This window comes from Nothoprocta perdicaria, unplaced genomic scaffold (genome assembly GCF_003342845.1).
Source record: "Nothoprocta perdicaria isolate Ctin4 unplaced genomic scaffold, notPer1 scaffold_257, whole genome shotgun sequence".
In the NCBI taxonomy this organism is placed as follows: Eukaryota; Metazoa; Chordata; class Aves; order Tinamiformes; family Tinamidae; genus Nothoprocta; species Nothoprocta perdicaria.
The window spans coordinates 722,710-737,654 of record NW_020455485.1 but is presented as its reverse complement, the minus strand read 5'-3'; the positions used below and the strand labels follow the sequence as shown (position 1 = coordinate 737,654).

Genomic DNA, 14,945 nt, shown 5'->3' with positions numbered 1-14,945 from the left:
GGTAGGTAGCCAAGATGGTTCAGCTAAAAAGCAGACATAGATGGAGACGAGAAGAGTAAACCTAAAAATCTACTTTAAGGTTTGTGTTGCTCACTATTCTAACAGGTGAAGGTAAATATTGGCAAATGAGGAAAGAGTTCCAAATTATTTTTTCTTATACATGCAAATATGTTAGTACTGCAAACTATTGTCATGTTACCTTTCAGCTTTTAAAAAATTGCTTTTGTTTCTTTTTTCTCTTTTCACATGTTCCCATCCTGTAAATTGCACAAAAGCCACTTATTCATTGAGGAGAAGGCAGGGAAGACTGATGAACCTCCATTAAAATGGAAGGCATATCCCTGAATATTTCATGTTAAGCACAGTGAGAAATTTGTTTTCTGATGAGAAATAAAACAGGCCCTTGAACTTAAAAGTCAATGACAGAAAAAAAAAGATATGATTTATGGTAGTAAAAGAAAGATATCCAGTAGTCAATAATTTTTCAAAAGGATTAACAGAGCATATACAGCATAACCCACAACAAGATTGGATGAGTCTAGGATGCACAATTTGCATGTTATTTAGATTCAACAGATTGACATCAACAGTGTAACTATCTAAAGTGCTGCTCTTATGACAGTAAAAGGAGAGGTCCTGTATATCCCCTGAAAATTAATTCAGTTCAGAGAAAGTGATGAAATTACAGTCCTCTAGGTATCTAGTGGAGTTTGAACTATACAAGAAGGATGGTCCTTTGGATGAGTAAATTTCTTTTTTATAATTGGGTCACAGGGGTTGGCAGAAAGAGGCATCAAGGTAACTTTTTTGAATCCATATCTATCTAGCTTTTGGATCCAGCCAGGAATTTAATGCCAAAACGAAAACAGTAGGTAAGCATGAAAACTGAAGTAGTTTATCACTGCTATCTTATCAATAGATAAGCTTTTCTCTGTTTGAACAAATACGCATTACAGCATGTGAAAACAAAAATATAGAGGCAGAACTTCTATAGGATTCCATGTACTGAAATTTCAGAAAACTTTCTGTTTGGAGGTTTTGGTGCACGGACAGCAATGATAATTTTGCTTCCAGATGACAAAACAAAGAATAATTCCATGACAAACACAATTTTAAGTACCTTATAGCAGTCATTTTTTTTTCAGTGCTTCAGAAAGCAAGAGATGCACTGAAATTATTACTTTCTCACCATATAAAGCTAGAAAAGCCCGCATAACTCAACTGAAAACCTTAACGCATAGTAATAATTGTTTTTAACCTAGATTCTCACTAACAAACCCTACATTGATTCTGAAACAACTTGACTTCTTTCCATCTCATACATTATTAGCAATAATAATGATTTTTCCAGACCCTGAGCTTCTCTGTTGCAACCTCACTGTCTTGTATTTATGCTGTCAGCAGCACCTCTATCACCATTTGGGGTTTCCTTTTTGTTCACATTGGGGATTAATCGACCAAAATTTAGCATATGGTTCTGTAGATGGTTTATGCCCCATGCAAACTACTATAGCTTAACAGGGTAAACAAAGAGCTATATAGTCCTTTTTCCTTTTTCCATCAGGGAAACATACAGTTACAAATGAAGCGGCAAATCCTTCTACCAAGAGGCAGAAAGGAAGCTTTTTCTGGGGGGGTTTCCACTGTTTAGAAAATGTACAAGACTATAGAAGATACTCACATGTTTATTTAAAATCTGATAAAGATGATGGGAATCTGGGAAGCATCAATATTAGAGCAAATAAATGATAATGTGGGTTTTCTCTTGTTTTACGTTCCACATGATTAATTAAAGGAAGCCATATATCTATTGCATTTTGACACTAGTGTCAGATGCGGCTGCTGATACACTGATACAATAGCCTATTGAAATGCTAAAAAAAATAAAAGCTCTAAGCAGAATTAGAGTTTATAGCAAATGAAAGACACTGTTTGTACCAAATGCCTATGTGAACCTTCAAAATTTGCAGAAAGGCAGAATGGAGGCTGTCTGATTAATCTTTTGTATGCCACTGATAGTGGCTATCGGTGGAGAAGAAAAGGAGATAGGTTCAGCTAAGATTAAAGGAAAACACAGAGAATAAGGGAAAAGAACTAGAGCAGACAGTACATGGGAAAGAAAAAGCTAACAGAGAAGATCCTAGACGATCTTCACTGGATTGGTCAATTTTCAAGGAAAAGAAGGAATTTATAGAGGAACAAAAGAGAAGCTTTGGAGAAAGGATAGCTTTTACTACATGAAGGAAGCCTCAGGAAAGTCCAGGAGAAGAAAGGCAGGATACAGTTACAAAAGCAGCTACACGGAAACTAGAATAATGAGAGGCAAAAGAGAGAAGCTGAAGATACGCAGAGGCTCCCTGTTTTCATTTCTATGGTCACAAAAGCAATGTGGAAAGTCAGCTTGCTTAAAAAAGATGTTCATCTCATGTAGCATTTCACACAGTGCAAGCTTCTTCTTTTGTGATGGCTCCCAATACACATTTCTGGTATTCAAGCTAAAGCTTGAAGGGTAGAAGCTCGTCATTAGAGAGAACCATTCCTCTCTCACTGCTTTTAATAACACCTGAGCAGCAAACATTTTTCTGGCCTCCTTCTTTCAGGGATCCATGGTCTTTTAGGATCCATGGTCACACTTCGAAACAAGGAGGACGCAAGAAGCTCAGTCTAGAGGCTGGAGAGTATCCCCTCCTTCTTAAGACATGGACTGCTTACGAGTGTAACAAAATTATACTGATCATTTTGCAGGATGATGCTGTCCTGCCCTTCATGGAAAGATAGGGAGAAGACAGTTTTTGACATGGAGCAATCCCAAAATAGACTGCAGAGACTAGAGTAGTGCCACAAGTAAAGCCTCACCAGAGCAACCTCAGAATGACAGATAGATACATGGATCTATATCTGGGCAATACCTACACTAGAAGCAAGAAGCACTCAACATTTTTTCCTCTGTTTTAAACTTTAAATAATGATAATATGAAGAATAATGTCTGCTGAGCTGGAGGCAAAAAGAGCTGCAAGAAAGATGATCATTTGGTATAATGAGGTTACAAACTAATTTAAAACACAGACAACAATATATCTGCAGAAGAAGAAAGTTATATAATCATTTTGCCAATTGACTTCATCAGATACAAAGAAATTTGGTCTCCACCAAGAGAATGCATTGCAGTAAGTCCCCTTGCTGATTTGGGATGGCAGTGTTTACCTTTCCTTATAAGCCATCAGAGAAACAATCACATATTGTGTAAATACAGTGGGGACATGGATTAATTTCAAACCTATCACATAATCTGATGAGATTTCCCATGAGATCTCCTTACAGTTTGCAGCACTGTGAGCCATTATTTCCATATTTATTGGAAATAACATCTGAGCCCAGGTAAGGCACAATATTCCCACTGAGAGCTTTCATGATGGGAATGAAATTAACTCTTATCCTCACTGTACATATACGGAGGGAGGGTCTTTCTGGTGCTCTCAGCATACGCCCCAAATAGCATTTTAATGAAAAAACAGTATTATTTGGGTCCTACTAAAGGAGCTTCCTAAATTTCCGCTTAGATTCTGCTAGATTTTCCCCTAGATCCAGTGCATACACTGAACACACTCAGATTTCACCTGCTTTTATATAGGTGTAATGCAACACCATCATTTTCAATGGATTAGCCTCTGGACCCATGATAGAGCAGAAGTACTCAAAATCAAAATACAAAGTTCTTTTAAGATACAATTTATTAAGGAGATAGGTCTTCATAACAAGGATGTTTATTGATTAAGGATGTGCTGTTTATTACCTTAGCCTAGAAGATGAACAAGAAGCCCTTTTTTTGTTGTTACAATTAAATTTATTCACTCAAATCAAGTACTTAATATAAGTTGCTGGAGCTCTATTATGCAAGTATTTATCTATTTCCAGTGAAACAGACAACAGTCAGTGTTCTCAGAAATGGACAGATCCCTCGGTGCTTCACTACGATGTGATGCTTCCCTGTGTGCTGGCATCTTCAGATATATCAAAGGCTTGAATATATTACAATATTTTTTAGATTTCCAAGTCATTCTCCTACACAGTTTAACCGCTTATTTTTGTGAGTAAACTTGCTCCATTTTTAGTTGACAGGTTTCTTTTACCTGGTGCTTCTAACACTTCAATTTGTCACCACGGAAACAGCTGCTTGGTCACTACAGCTTTTGTCACTGAATGACTCAAGTAAGAAAAATCATGGAAATGATAAAAAAAAATACATCTAAACAAATGCCTTAATAACTGGGAACAAATGGGAAAGGAAATCAATTGAATGTAATGATGAATTTCATTTTTCAAAATTGCATTTTTTTTTAAGTGTTTCACTGTCAGTGGTAGCAATCGAGTAAAATCCAGTAAACTAGGTTTTAGCAAGCCATATCATACCCGTCATATTTCAAAATGAGATTGTTCGTAGCTTCAAACCCATCTCTGCCAAAATTTTCATAGGAAGCTGAAGCAAGGCAGCCTTCTCCCAAAGGGCATGCTGAGATCTGACTTGTCCACTTAATTAGCACTTAACCAGTCTATCCAAAAAGGCTGAACATGCAGCTGTCTGCAAAGAGCTTGCCATTGCCTCGCGGCTTAAAATATTGTATGTCTCTCCATCCAGCTCCATTTTCCTGACAGAAATCACCCCAGGCCAGAAATCTCTTCAGCTGGACTATTGTTCCCTACCCATGTTGATGCTAAAGCAATGTCTGTTTTATGGGTCAAGGTTGGTTCTCATCCAGGACTCTGCAAAGCTTGGGGAGACATGGAGAGAAGGGAAATGAATACCATTTCATAATCCAATCTGGACTTCTGTAGTTTTATCCATAGCTGTTTTCAGGTTTAAAGTGGGATAACTGCATTTTTATTTAAATAATGTATTTCTGTATTTAAAAAGAATGTAGGTAAGAATATTTTAGAGCTAGTTATTTCTGAAATTTCTTGCATATACCTTGTTTATCCTGATAACTACTAGATACACACAGCTAAACATGTCATTCCCAGGTGATTCTAATTTTAGAAATAAAAATCCTATTTACCATATTACCTAAGTGTTTTAAAGCTTTACAGTTTTGTCATATTTTGCATGAAAACATCCTCGACTTTACTTCTTCAATAATACAGTGATATAAGTAAACCAACACCAATTATCACAGAAGCCATCTCCTGGGAATTAAACTTCAGCAGGCATACTCACAAAAATGAAGCACTCTTTTATAGCCTTACTAATCAAATGTAATTAATTTAGTAGTGGCGTGGAATTGCAGGTATTAAATAATATAACATAAAAAAAAATAAAATCAAGCAGTGTTTTTTGCTTTATATGATGAACACTACAGCCATGTTTTCCTTTCGGAGAAGACACAGAGGAAGCAACATTAGGTGACAGTGAAGTTCTCCGCAGCAGGTCGATTGAGATCGTCAGGATTCATTAGCAGGTGTGTGACAGGTAAATAACCAAGTTAATTTTAGGTTGTGTGACATATTTAGAAAACTACGAAGCGCCTTATTTTGTGAATTTAATCAACCTTTGCTCTTCCCCAGGTAGTTCAGCATACACCTGCAATATTAAGTTGAACTGACTATTTACGCTGCAACCATGACAAACACCAGTGTTTTCCAAAATTCCAGAACCACCATCACCTCTTCCAAATGTTGGCCTTAAGCAAGGAGTTCAATGCAAGAAAAAAAAAAGCAGCATAATTATAGTGGGGGGAAAAAAAAAAGCTGGAAAACAAGAATCCTGAATAGGTTAAAGAAACTTTTTTATAAGAGTTCCTTTTGGAAAACTAATCATTTTTTCCTAAGCTTCTTTGCTACATTATTTTTATCCCAGATAAAATCATGTTACAAAAGTAAAAATTGCAGTGAATGTTGGTCTTTTTGGCTGAGGCTTCTGAAAGAGACTATTTTTAAGGGCAGAAAAAAAAGCTGTATCAAACTTCAGCATTGTTGGGAAATGTCACAAGTCCTAGCCAATGTGAACCGATTATTAATCTATTTTTCATCAGATTTCTTCTGACCTCTTAGTATTTTCTCTTTATTTCAGCAAGACATTGCATGTGCAATACATTTGATAATGAATATGACAATATTTCGGTAAAGAAGGGAGCTTTTCTATAGAAAGTTATCAATATGCACATTTGCAAAAAGGGTAGTTACTGCTTAATTTTATATTTTGAATATGAAAACAAATTGCATGTGGATTACTGGCAGATACAGCTTGGGCTATGACACTTAGTACTGTTTGTTATTAATACACAAAGCAATTAATGTAATTATAAATATGGAAATAAATATCAGTGGTATTCACTTAGTTACTAGGAGGTAAAATACTTTGTCAGCTGTAATACAATACAAATTGCTGCAAAGTGTTTAATACAATTACAACGTGCATATATTCAAAGCACTACAGTTTAAATTCTAGGTCTGTCCTCCTGGGATCAATTTATGATACGCTGCGTTCTGCACCTTGTCTTTACAAAATATTGGTACTTAGTTCCTGTGTTGCTACATTTGACTACCACACACTTTTGTGTGTGAAAGATTACAGCCCCAGTCATTGTGTAATGAATAGTAATGCACATTGCTCACTCACACTGGGGCAAGAAGCAGAATGCACAATTATCATTTCTACAGAAACTACTAATCTGCGCATGTGCTTATCTATCCAATCCCACAGCAGTTTCCTTAAGCAAGCAAAGTAAAAAGGCATAAGAGAATCAATAGCAGATCATATCCACTTCTTTACTGTTTGGAAAATAAATAAGTAAATAAAAAACTAACTTGAAGTTGAACATTTACTGTCTTCATAATAGGCATGCGCCATGAGTAGTGATATGCGTGATGCTTTGGGAGGTGCCAAGGGTGACAATCAGCTAGGTGGGTTCCCTAGGGTGAAATACATCCACTCTGGTCCTCAGGGCACTGTCTCTTTATGAAGTACCCTAAAGACATTAAACAATATATGCAGAAAGGTTGCCTTCACTTGCTTGCAATTAGCGTGACATTTGTGTTTAGAATTTCTGGTATTGTAGTGGTAGCAAATATTAAACAACACTATTTCTAAGCTGCTTATTGGTGCTTAAATTTTCAGGCCTGACAGCTGTGTAGCAGGTTACTGACATCCTCGATCTGCAACGGAGAGCATCATTACTTGTGGACACAGGGCGCACGTAGCAAGGTGACTCATGCACAGCATTCCCAGGGAGTCCGGGGGAGGCTTTGCTCCCAGATCCCCTGTACCACAGCGATGTGCTACTAACCACCAACTGCAAACATGCATTTCCTAGCACTGCAAAGGAAGATGAACAGGGGGAGCATGGAGCCCGTTTGGAAATGTTTTAATGTGCAACTTCTTCGTGGAACTTTGATAAACAAAATAGCCTTGCTGCAGAGATGCACATCACCACATACAGTGTGCTGCCCAGCTGAGGAAGCACAGGGCAAATTAAAAAGAAGCTGGGAAGCACTAAAAGCTGACACCTTCTCTAACCAAACCAAACAGCTGCTGTCCAGAAGTATTGGCTAATGCACAGCCTTGCTTTGTTTCCCGGCTGCTCTGGGAGTCTGATCCAAAGCTCACTGAGATCTTTTTCGGACGGAGGCCGAAACAACACGAAGAATGGACAAAACATCTGTGTGCTGGGGCTCAAAAGACCTTCTGGCTGGGGATCTTGTCTTCTGCCTGCAGGACGTGGCCCTGAGGAGCTTGCACATCACAACAGCAGCTGCAGCCAGATCCCCCTCTCTCACATGAACGCGGCCGCCTCGCTCAGATATTCCAGCGTGGTGCTGTTTAAGGAAACACTAGTTCACCCTTGGCACTGCCTGGTAGAGCTTCCCACCTCACAGCCCAGAAAAATAAAAGGGAGGAAACCAGCCAGCCAGTAGCTCCAGAGGAGCCTTAGGAGCGACCCACAGCTGCAGGGTGCTCAGTCGCCCTCCCTGCTGCTGCATGGGGCTCACAAAACCTCGCTGTGGCCTAGGTCACCCTGCCACAACAATGTGCTGTGCAGGGACAACCTCGGCGCCACAGGAGGTCACTTGGTCCTAGGGACCTCAGCACTTGCGTGCTGATATGGCACGGGAGAGAGGCTTTGGTTTTGCCATGTGGATGGTTGAGATGCAGGCCTTATGGATAAACTGCCCATTTGACACAGTTTGAGGTCAATTTCTATGTTTAACGTCTCAGATTTGCATGCTGTTAGGAAATAAATTGGAGCATGTCATCTATTTCTCTGAGGTTTCAGAACACAAACCTTGCAGCTCTTCTGCTGCTTTGCAAAGGCTGCTGCAGATGGCAGACAGACAGTTGTTCACCAGCGTTTAAAGAGGGCCAGATTTTTTGCTGGAGTTTTAAGCTGATTAGCACTCCCCACTGTGCAATCAGCCAGACCAATCCTCCCCTCAGTAACAAGTGCACACACAAACGGGCAGGACATGGAGCTGCACATACTACAGGATTCACGTGCACAGAGTTGCCTGCAATGCATTGGGATGCCCTTGGCAGAGAGATTTGGAGAGAAAGGAGCCAACTTCAAACTTGGTGTGGAGAGCTCCAGAACTCACTTAACTTTCATCCAAACAGAGCTCATTTATTAAAAGGGAAGGAAAATAAAATTGTCCAGTAGCTATTTCAGTTAATGTCAACTGGGGAGATTTGTTATTTCTGAGTCCTTCCAACCCAAACATCTGAGGGAAGTTGCTTACTTGGTGCATCCTCTTGCTAAACCAGCCACACTCGTTCCTGAACTGATAGATGCTAATTCAGACTTACCTCATGTCCCCCAGCTTCCTCCCACCACCAAGTTCCCTTCATTGCTTGCCATCATACCTGTTTTTTTTCACAGACACTTCCACACCTTCCAGGCTTGTCACCAAACCCTGAAGCAGAAGCCGGAGCCAGCTTGGCACAACAGATTTAGCTTTTCTCCCCAACGCTCACACACTCCACAAAGACTGCAGCTTGTCACCCGTGCTCTGCAAATGCTGCTGAACAAGCTCAAGTGGGAAAGCGCTTCTGCAAACAGGGCAGCACTGCTGCTTTCTTCTTTTATTCTCCCCTCAAAGCAAAGGGTTGCTTTAGGCAAGTCTGCTAGGGCAGCTGTTTGAGCTGAGGTTCACAAACTACGCTCAATGAGCTGTTTTGTGTTCAGAAATTGCACAGGTCTTTTCCTGGGGTCTCCAAGCTTTCCAAGGGAAAAAGCCACTTTTCCCCTGTGCCCTAGCACCCTCTGAGCTGCGGCCCGAATGCTTCACAGCTTAAGGATTTCTTCCTTAAGCAGAAGGGTGGTGTCCTTGGGTGGTGCCTGGATGACTCTGTGCACGCAGGCAGAAGTTCCCAGGAGCAATGGAAAACAAATCATGCCATGGAAGCCACACAGTGCTCGCTGCTCTCCTCCTACCACAGGACGTCTTGGGAAAAATTCATGGAGAAAGTGACTGCAGTCACTGGGAAGTGCCTGAAGGACAACAGGGAAACATGCCTCTCCACGGAATATGGAGACAGGGGGGAGGACAGGCGGACGCTTTCCTCCCCGACCAGGATTAGCAGCCACAGGTGAGCCAAGGCCACCTGCCCTGCTAACAGCAGCAGCTTCCTGCTCAGAATAAGCAGCAGATTCACACATTTGTTCTCCAATTGGGCTTGGACATAAGCTGCAGCACAGATGTTCGCAGGACACAAAGGGGACGCCCAGCAGAGCTGGCCACAAAAGAAAATTTACGGGAAGGACAGCAAGTTTCCTTTTACAGCAGGCTCCCCAGAGAGCTGGTAAAAAGCAAAGCTCCTTCTGCTATGTTTTTCTTTTTTTTTTCCCCTAAAGCTCCTCCTTGTGCAAGACTCCTCTGCTGCCAACCTCCAGAGACTCAAAATGAACTAAAAAAAGAGGAGAAAACCAAAGACATGGGAAAGCATGACAAAGGAGCAGAAGAGAAAATAAAATAGAACTTTATCAGATTTGGTAAACACGACCAGAAACATTTCTGAGACCTTCTGCAAACAGCATGAAAGCACTATTAGACATAGGACCCTCCAATGGACACCTGCCTGAACATGTGCTAATCGTATCATAAATACAGTGATGCAGGCAAGTACAGGACTCCATACATAAAGTGAAGGCTATGGTCCTTCTCCAGTCTCTGTTAAATGTCTCAGGACCTACAGATGAAATACACTATAGCAATACCTTGCACTTTAATTCTCAACTTACTCCCCAATCTTTCTTTTCTGTAGGTGTCCCCAGTGTCAAGAACTTGCCCTACATTTTAAGAACATTTCAGTCTTCATCACTACAAATCTTTTCTGAGTTTCTTACACCAATCAAATTAAGCTCATCACACTCATCCATTTGATTAAACAGCTGCTCTTTGGAGTGAAAATGCAAAGATTGTTTAGATCTGTAAATTCTCCATAAAGAATAAAACCTTCCAAATCTTTTCTTGTTTCCCTTTCCCCATTGCTAGTAGCTCAGCAGCATGTCAAGCACTCCATTAGGTGTGACCTGGTTTTTAAAAACCAAATCACCTAAAAATTGCTGCACTATATGCAAGAATGTATGTCTGAAACTCTCTGCATGTTTTCTTTTAAAGTTCCAAATGGGATACCAGATTCACTGAAATCCTTGAGAAAATTTCCAGCAACTTTGGCATGCCCAAGTTTTTACTCCTTGTGGCCTTTTTTTTCTCAGTATTTTACTCACATTTATACTTTTGTTACCTTTAGTGGGAAACGTATATTAAAGCATACTCTTAAACACACGATCATTAATAATAGAGCTATTTCTTTATCCAGTTCACAGACTTTACTTTCAAAAATACTTATCTGCTCATGGAAACTCACCTTTTTATTCAGTGTAAAGTCAAATTTGTAGGTTTGAGTACACATTTCTCTCTGAGTAATGGTGAGCATCATACACTACCCAATTTCTGCCATACAAATGCCACATGTGCTATTGAAAATTCAGCCCACAAAGATCTATCATACTGTCCTATTCATGGCAGCTGAGATTTATCAAAAGCTTTAAGAAGTTCAACATCAAACTGTCAACAAAACTTACACACACGCTGAATCATCTAACAGAAAATATGAATTTATCCAATGCACATACCTATTTATTGCAGATAGTTTCCAAGTTTTAAGCATGTAACCAAGAATTGCTTCAGGTTCAGAGTCCAAATCTGCAACAGAGATAATATATATTTTAAAAATTCACTAAAAGTAAATGGCTTAAGCACATAAAAGAAAAGAGAAAAAAAGTCACAGTGTAAAATTACTATTTAGAAATGTGTTTACAAGCTAGTCCTTCCACAACTGTACATCACAAGAGACATGTGGGTGATAAAAGTGATGAACTGCTATGATAATTTACAGGATATTATATCTAAGATATATATAACATTGCATAGCTTCTTATGCATCTTCCACACAGGAGTTCAAAATTAGTACAAAACTGCTTCAGAAAACGCATCGTAATTCGGAATACCAATTCTGCTAGAACCATCTATAATGAAAGAACAAAATCAACATATTCAATATGCAGGACTGTCAGTGGCATAGCACAAAATATAAATGTATTAGAAAAATGCTAAAAAACTATGTACATCTAAGCAATATTCTGCCTCTAATTTACAACAAAACACTGGCATGAATAAGGAAACCACATAAAAAAAAAGCAGTGCATTATAATGACATAGGAAATAGTACATTTGATAAGTTTAATGTGCTTAAGAAAGCTAAAAACAAAACAAGGAAAAGTCCACACCATTAGAAGGCATAAAAGAGGGGAAAAAAAAAAAAAAAAAAAAAGGAAAAATTAGTTCATATGTTYTTAATGGTCACTTGCCCAAGTTAAGACCTGTTCAATGACTTCTTCTGAGAAGACCACATCAACTTCTGACCATCACACATAGCTACTACAGGCATAAGTATCTGAAACCTCCAACAGGAAATACTGTTCCACACAACACTGTCATACAGCTACAGCTCTTACAAAAAATAAATAAATAAATATTGAAAAATAGCCCACATCAGAAAGTGTCCTGCCTCTTTCCCTTCCCTACAATTTTCCCTGAGCTTTTGCCCACAGTTGCATCACCATTACCCGCAGCATGATTTCTGGAGCAGGCAAATTTCTGGTGAATCATCCCAGCACAGAGAGATGAGTCAGATGCCAAGCAGCCCACGTGCAATGTGAATCCATGGGCACCTGGCTGGGAGCAACTATGTGCTACATCCAACTGAAGGGCCAGCATCACCTTCTCCAAGGGCTGGGGCCACCAAAGGAGCTCCAGGCTCCCTTTGCTTCTTTCACTACGCTGTAGTTTTCAAGAAGAGGGATGAAATGTAAATATCAGTGTGGGTAATTATTTCATTGCTCTTTTTTTTTTTCCTGTAAAATAACCAGTCAGAAAGATAAAGTTCTTTCTGAGAAGCAGTAGGAATTTTGATACAGCAACTGCATGAGAGATTTTGTCAATTCTTTTTACAACAGCAACAGTTCGTTGATTTGTAGCTGCTGATTACTTTTGTGTACAAGAACAACAAGTACAGAAATCCCTGACTGGTCTTCCCTACATAGTTTGAGGCAATCCATATAAACATGACAATTTTCAGGATTATTCAGTCTATCGACTGTGTTGCCCTTCCTGCTGTTGATGCAGCTATGGACAAGCCAGGCTCAGAAATTCAGATTCCACCAGAGAGGCATGAATAACACTGCTATCTCTGCCCTTTGCATCCCCTATTCCCCAAAGGAGATTTCCACAATAGGGAATACAGAAATCACAAAGAGAACACAGTTAATGTGAACATCAGCCATATATCACCACTAAAAGCAGTGGGAGCTATTTACTAGGTAAGACTGATAAGAAACAACTGCAAGATCAGAGGGTGGCTTACCCTTTATTTTCTACGGTACTCTCTCCCATTTTTGTTTTTCCTTCGCCATCAGTTATTCTTGCAACAGTTCTTTATGCACATAGATTAATCCCCTGCACTTTCCCAACTTACCCCCTCTCATCTCTTATGCTTTTTTTCATGACTGCATGATTATAGGCCTTCCCTCCAAGACCCTACAGGCCACAAACACTCAAGTTACCACAACGTAACGGGCATTACCACTTGTCAACTCAACCACTGCAACCACCTAGATGTTTGTGATTCCCTCCCTGCAAGAATCTTAAGTTAAGTTGCTCATCTTAAAATGAGTTGTAGACTCCAGGGGTTAATCTTTATTTTGAGATTGTCAAATCCAGCAAAACTTCTGTTGCAAAAGATAACGTTCAAACCCTGAACCGGGTTTAAAATTCTACTGACATGATAAGATCAGAAACAATATTGCCCGAAGACAACATCTGAAGGGATTATTAACCTGAGGACTGCTTATGAGATATTTATAAAGACATTGTATGAATTATTGCATGGGTAAGATAGCTGCATAACACAGAGTTTGCAATAAAAGATAAAGACAATTTTATGTAAGTATACACGTAGATTTGCTATGCCTAACATGCCCGTGCTCCTATTTCAGAACCACTTTTATGAGTATTATTTTATGAGTATTATAAGTATTTATGGACACTTGTATGAGTATTCCAAAAAATTTCTGGAACTTTTAATCTCGTATTAAAATCGCACATGGAAAAGTATTTAATTGGAGCACTGTTCTGTCTTTAACACCACCACTTTTACAAGCACATCACACCCTCCACAGTTACCCCATGTTGGGCAAAGACCAAAGGAACCCCCCAAACCTTCCCCCAGTTGTTACCATTTGCTCCGCTCACCAGTAGTGACAAACTCAAGGACAAAGGCGCGATTTAACAGATTGCTCAGTGTAAAGGCACAACGCGGTTCACAAAAAAGATTCATCAAATGCCCGTGTCAGTAAGCCTTTCAAAGTACAGCCTAATGAACGTATGCAAATTGCTATAATATATAAAATGTCTGGTACCACTTCAACGCGTAATATGCTTATGAAGAAATCTATGGAGAATGGTAAGATACATCAATCTAATTTGTCTCTGAAATAAAGTGATTTGGTTTCCTCAGGATAATTTTAATCTCTCTTTTTTTTTTTTTTTTTATGCCTTGTGGCATGACAGCAATACATTGCATACAATGAACCTCTGCTTTAGACGCTAGAAGAAATGATTATTCAATAGGAAAAGGCATTCAGCAACAGACAAACTGGAAACACACTGCCACACTTCAATATTTTCCTTCAATGTTTTGACAAGTTGGCATTTATAAAAAAAAAAAAGGTTATTTCCAAGCCTTACTGCATTTAAAGAACTCTTTCTTTTTTTCACTTGTTTGATTTGAGGCTGAAGCCAGAGTGTAAGTTGGGCTAACATTTATAGCATGCAGAATTACTCAGACATGAAAGCACATCAGAAAACAACATGCATCCAGGACTGTTACTGTTTTCAACATTATTGATCCAGAGATTGTTTCATTTTCTTTTCATCAAGATCATGAGGAAAAAATGGCTTCTGAGTTAAAATGACTTCTAATGAAAAAGACTTCACATTTTCTAGAGTTTTGTTTGTTCTTGAAAACTGAAAGTTTTTATACCATATTATTTTTAAAAAATAAATCATTGTTTTGGAAAAGAAGATTAAACACAGCAAGCATGCAACTCTCATCCCTTTATGACTTTAAGGAAAAATAAGCAGAACTTATTTAAATTCTTTACTTTGAAGAAAACACATGTCACTAGTTTCATTAGAAACCAGCAAGGGCAATTTCTGGATCCTGCCCCTAGTACTTGGGCCTGGGTAAGTATAGAAGAGAAAAAGCACTGCAATCTCCTCCTTTATCTCAATTAAAGACTTCTTTTCTCTCTGTCTCTGTCAGAAGCAGCTTGGAGTTTATTTCTTTTTTTTTTTTCTTTTTTTTTTTTCTATTTCTACTTTATTTTTTTTT

General features: G+C 39.0%; 1 protein-coding gene across 1 annotated transcript in view; it reads right to left on the bottom strand.

Moving 5' to 3' along the window:
• Window positions 1-14,945, bottom strand: part of LOC112948206 (ecto-NOX disulfide-thiol exchanger 1) — a gene marked incomplete at its 3' end in the record, with an annotated part of 257,294 nt that overhangs the window by 229,528 nt on the left and 12,821 nt on the right. Inside the window, exon 2 of the mRNA XM_026040430.1 lies at window positions 11,128-11,197. The remainder of the gene's footprint in view (window positions 1-11,127; window positions 11,198-14,945) is intronic.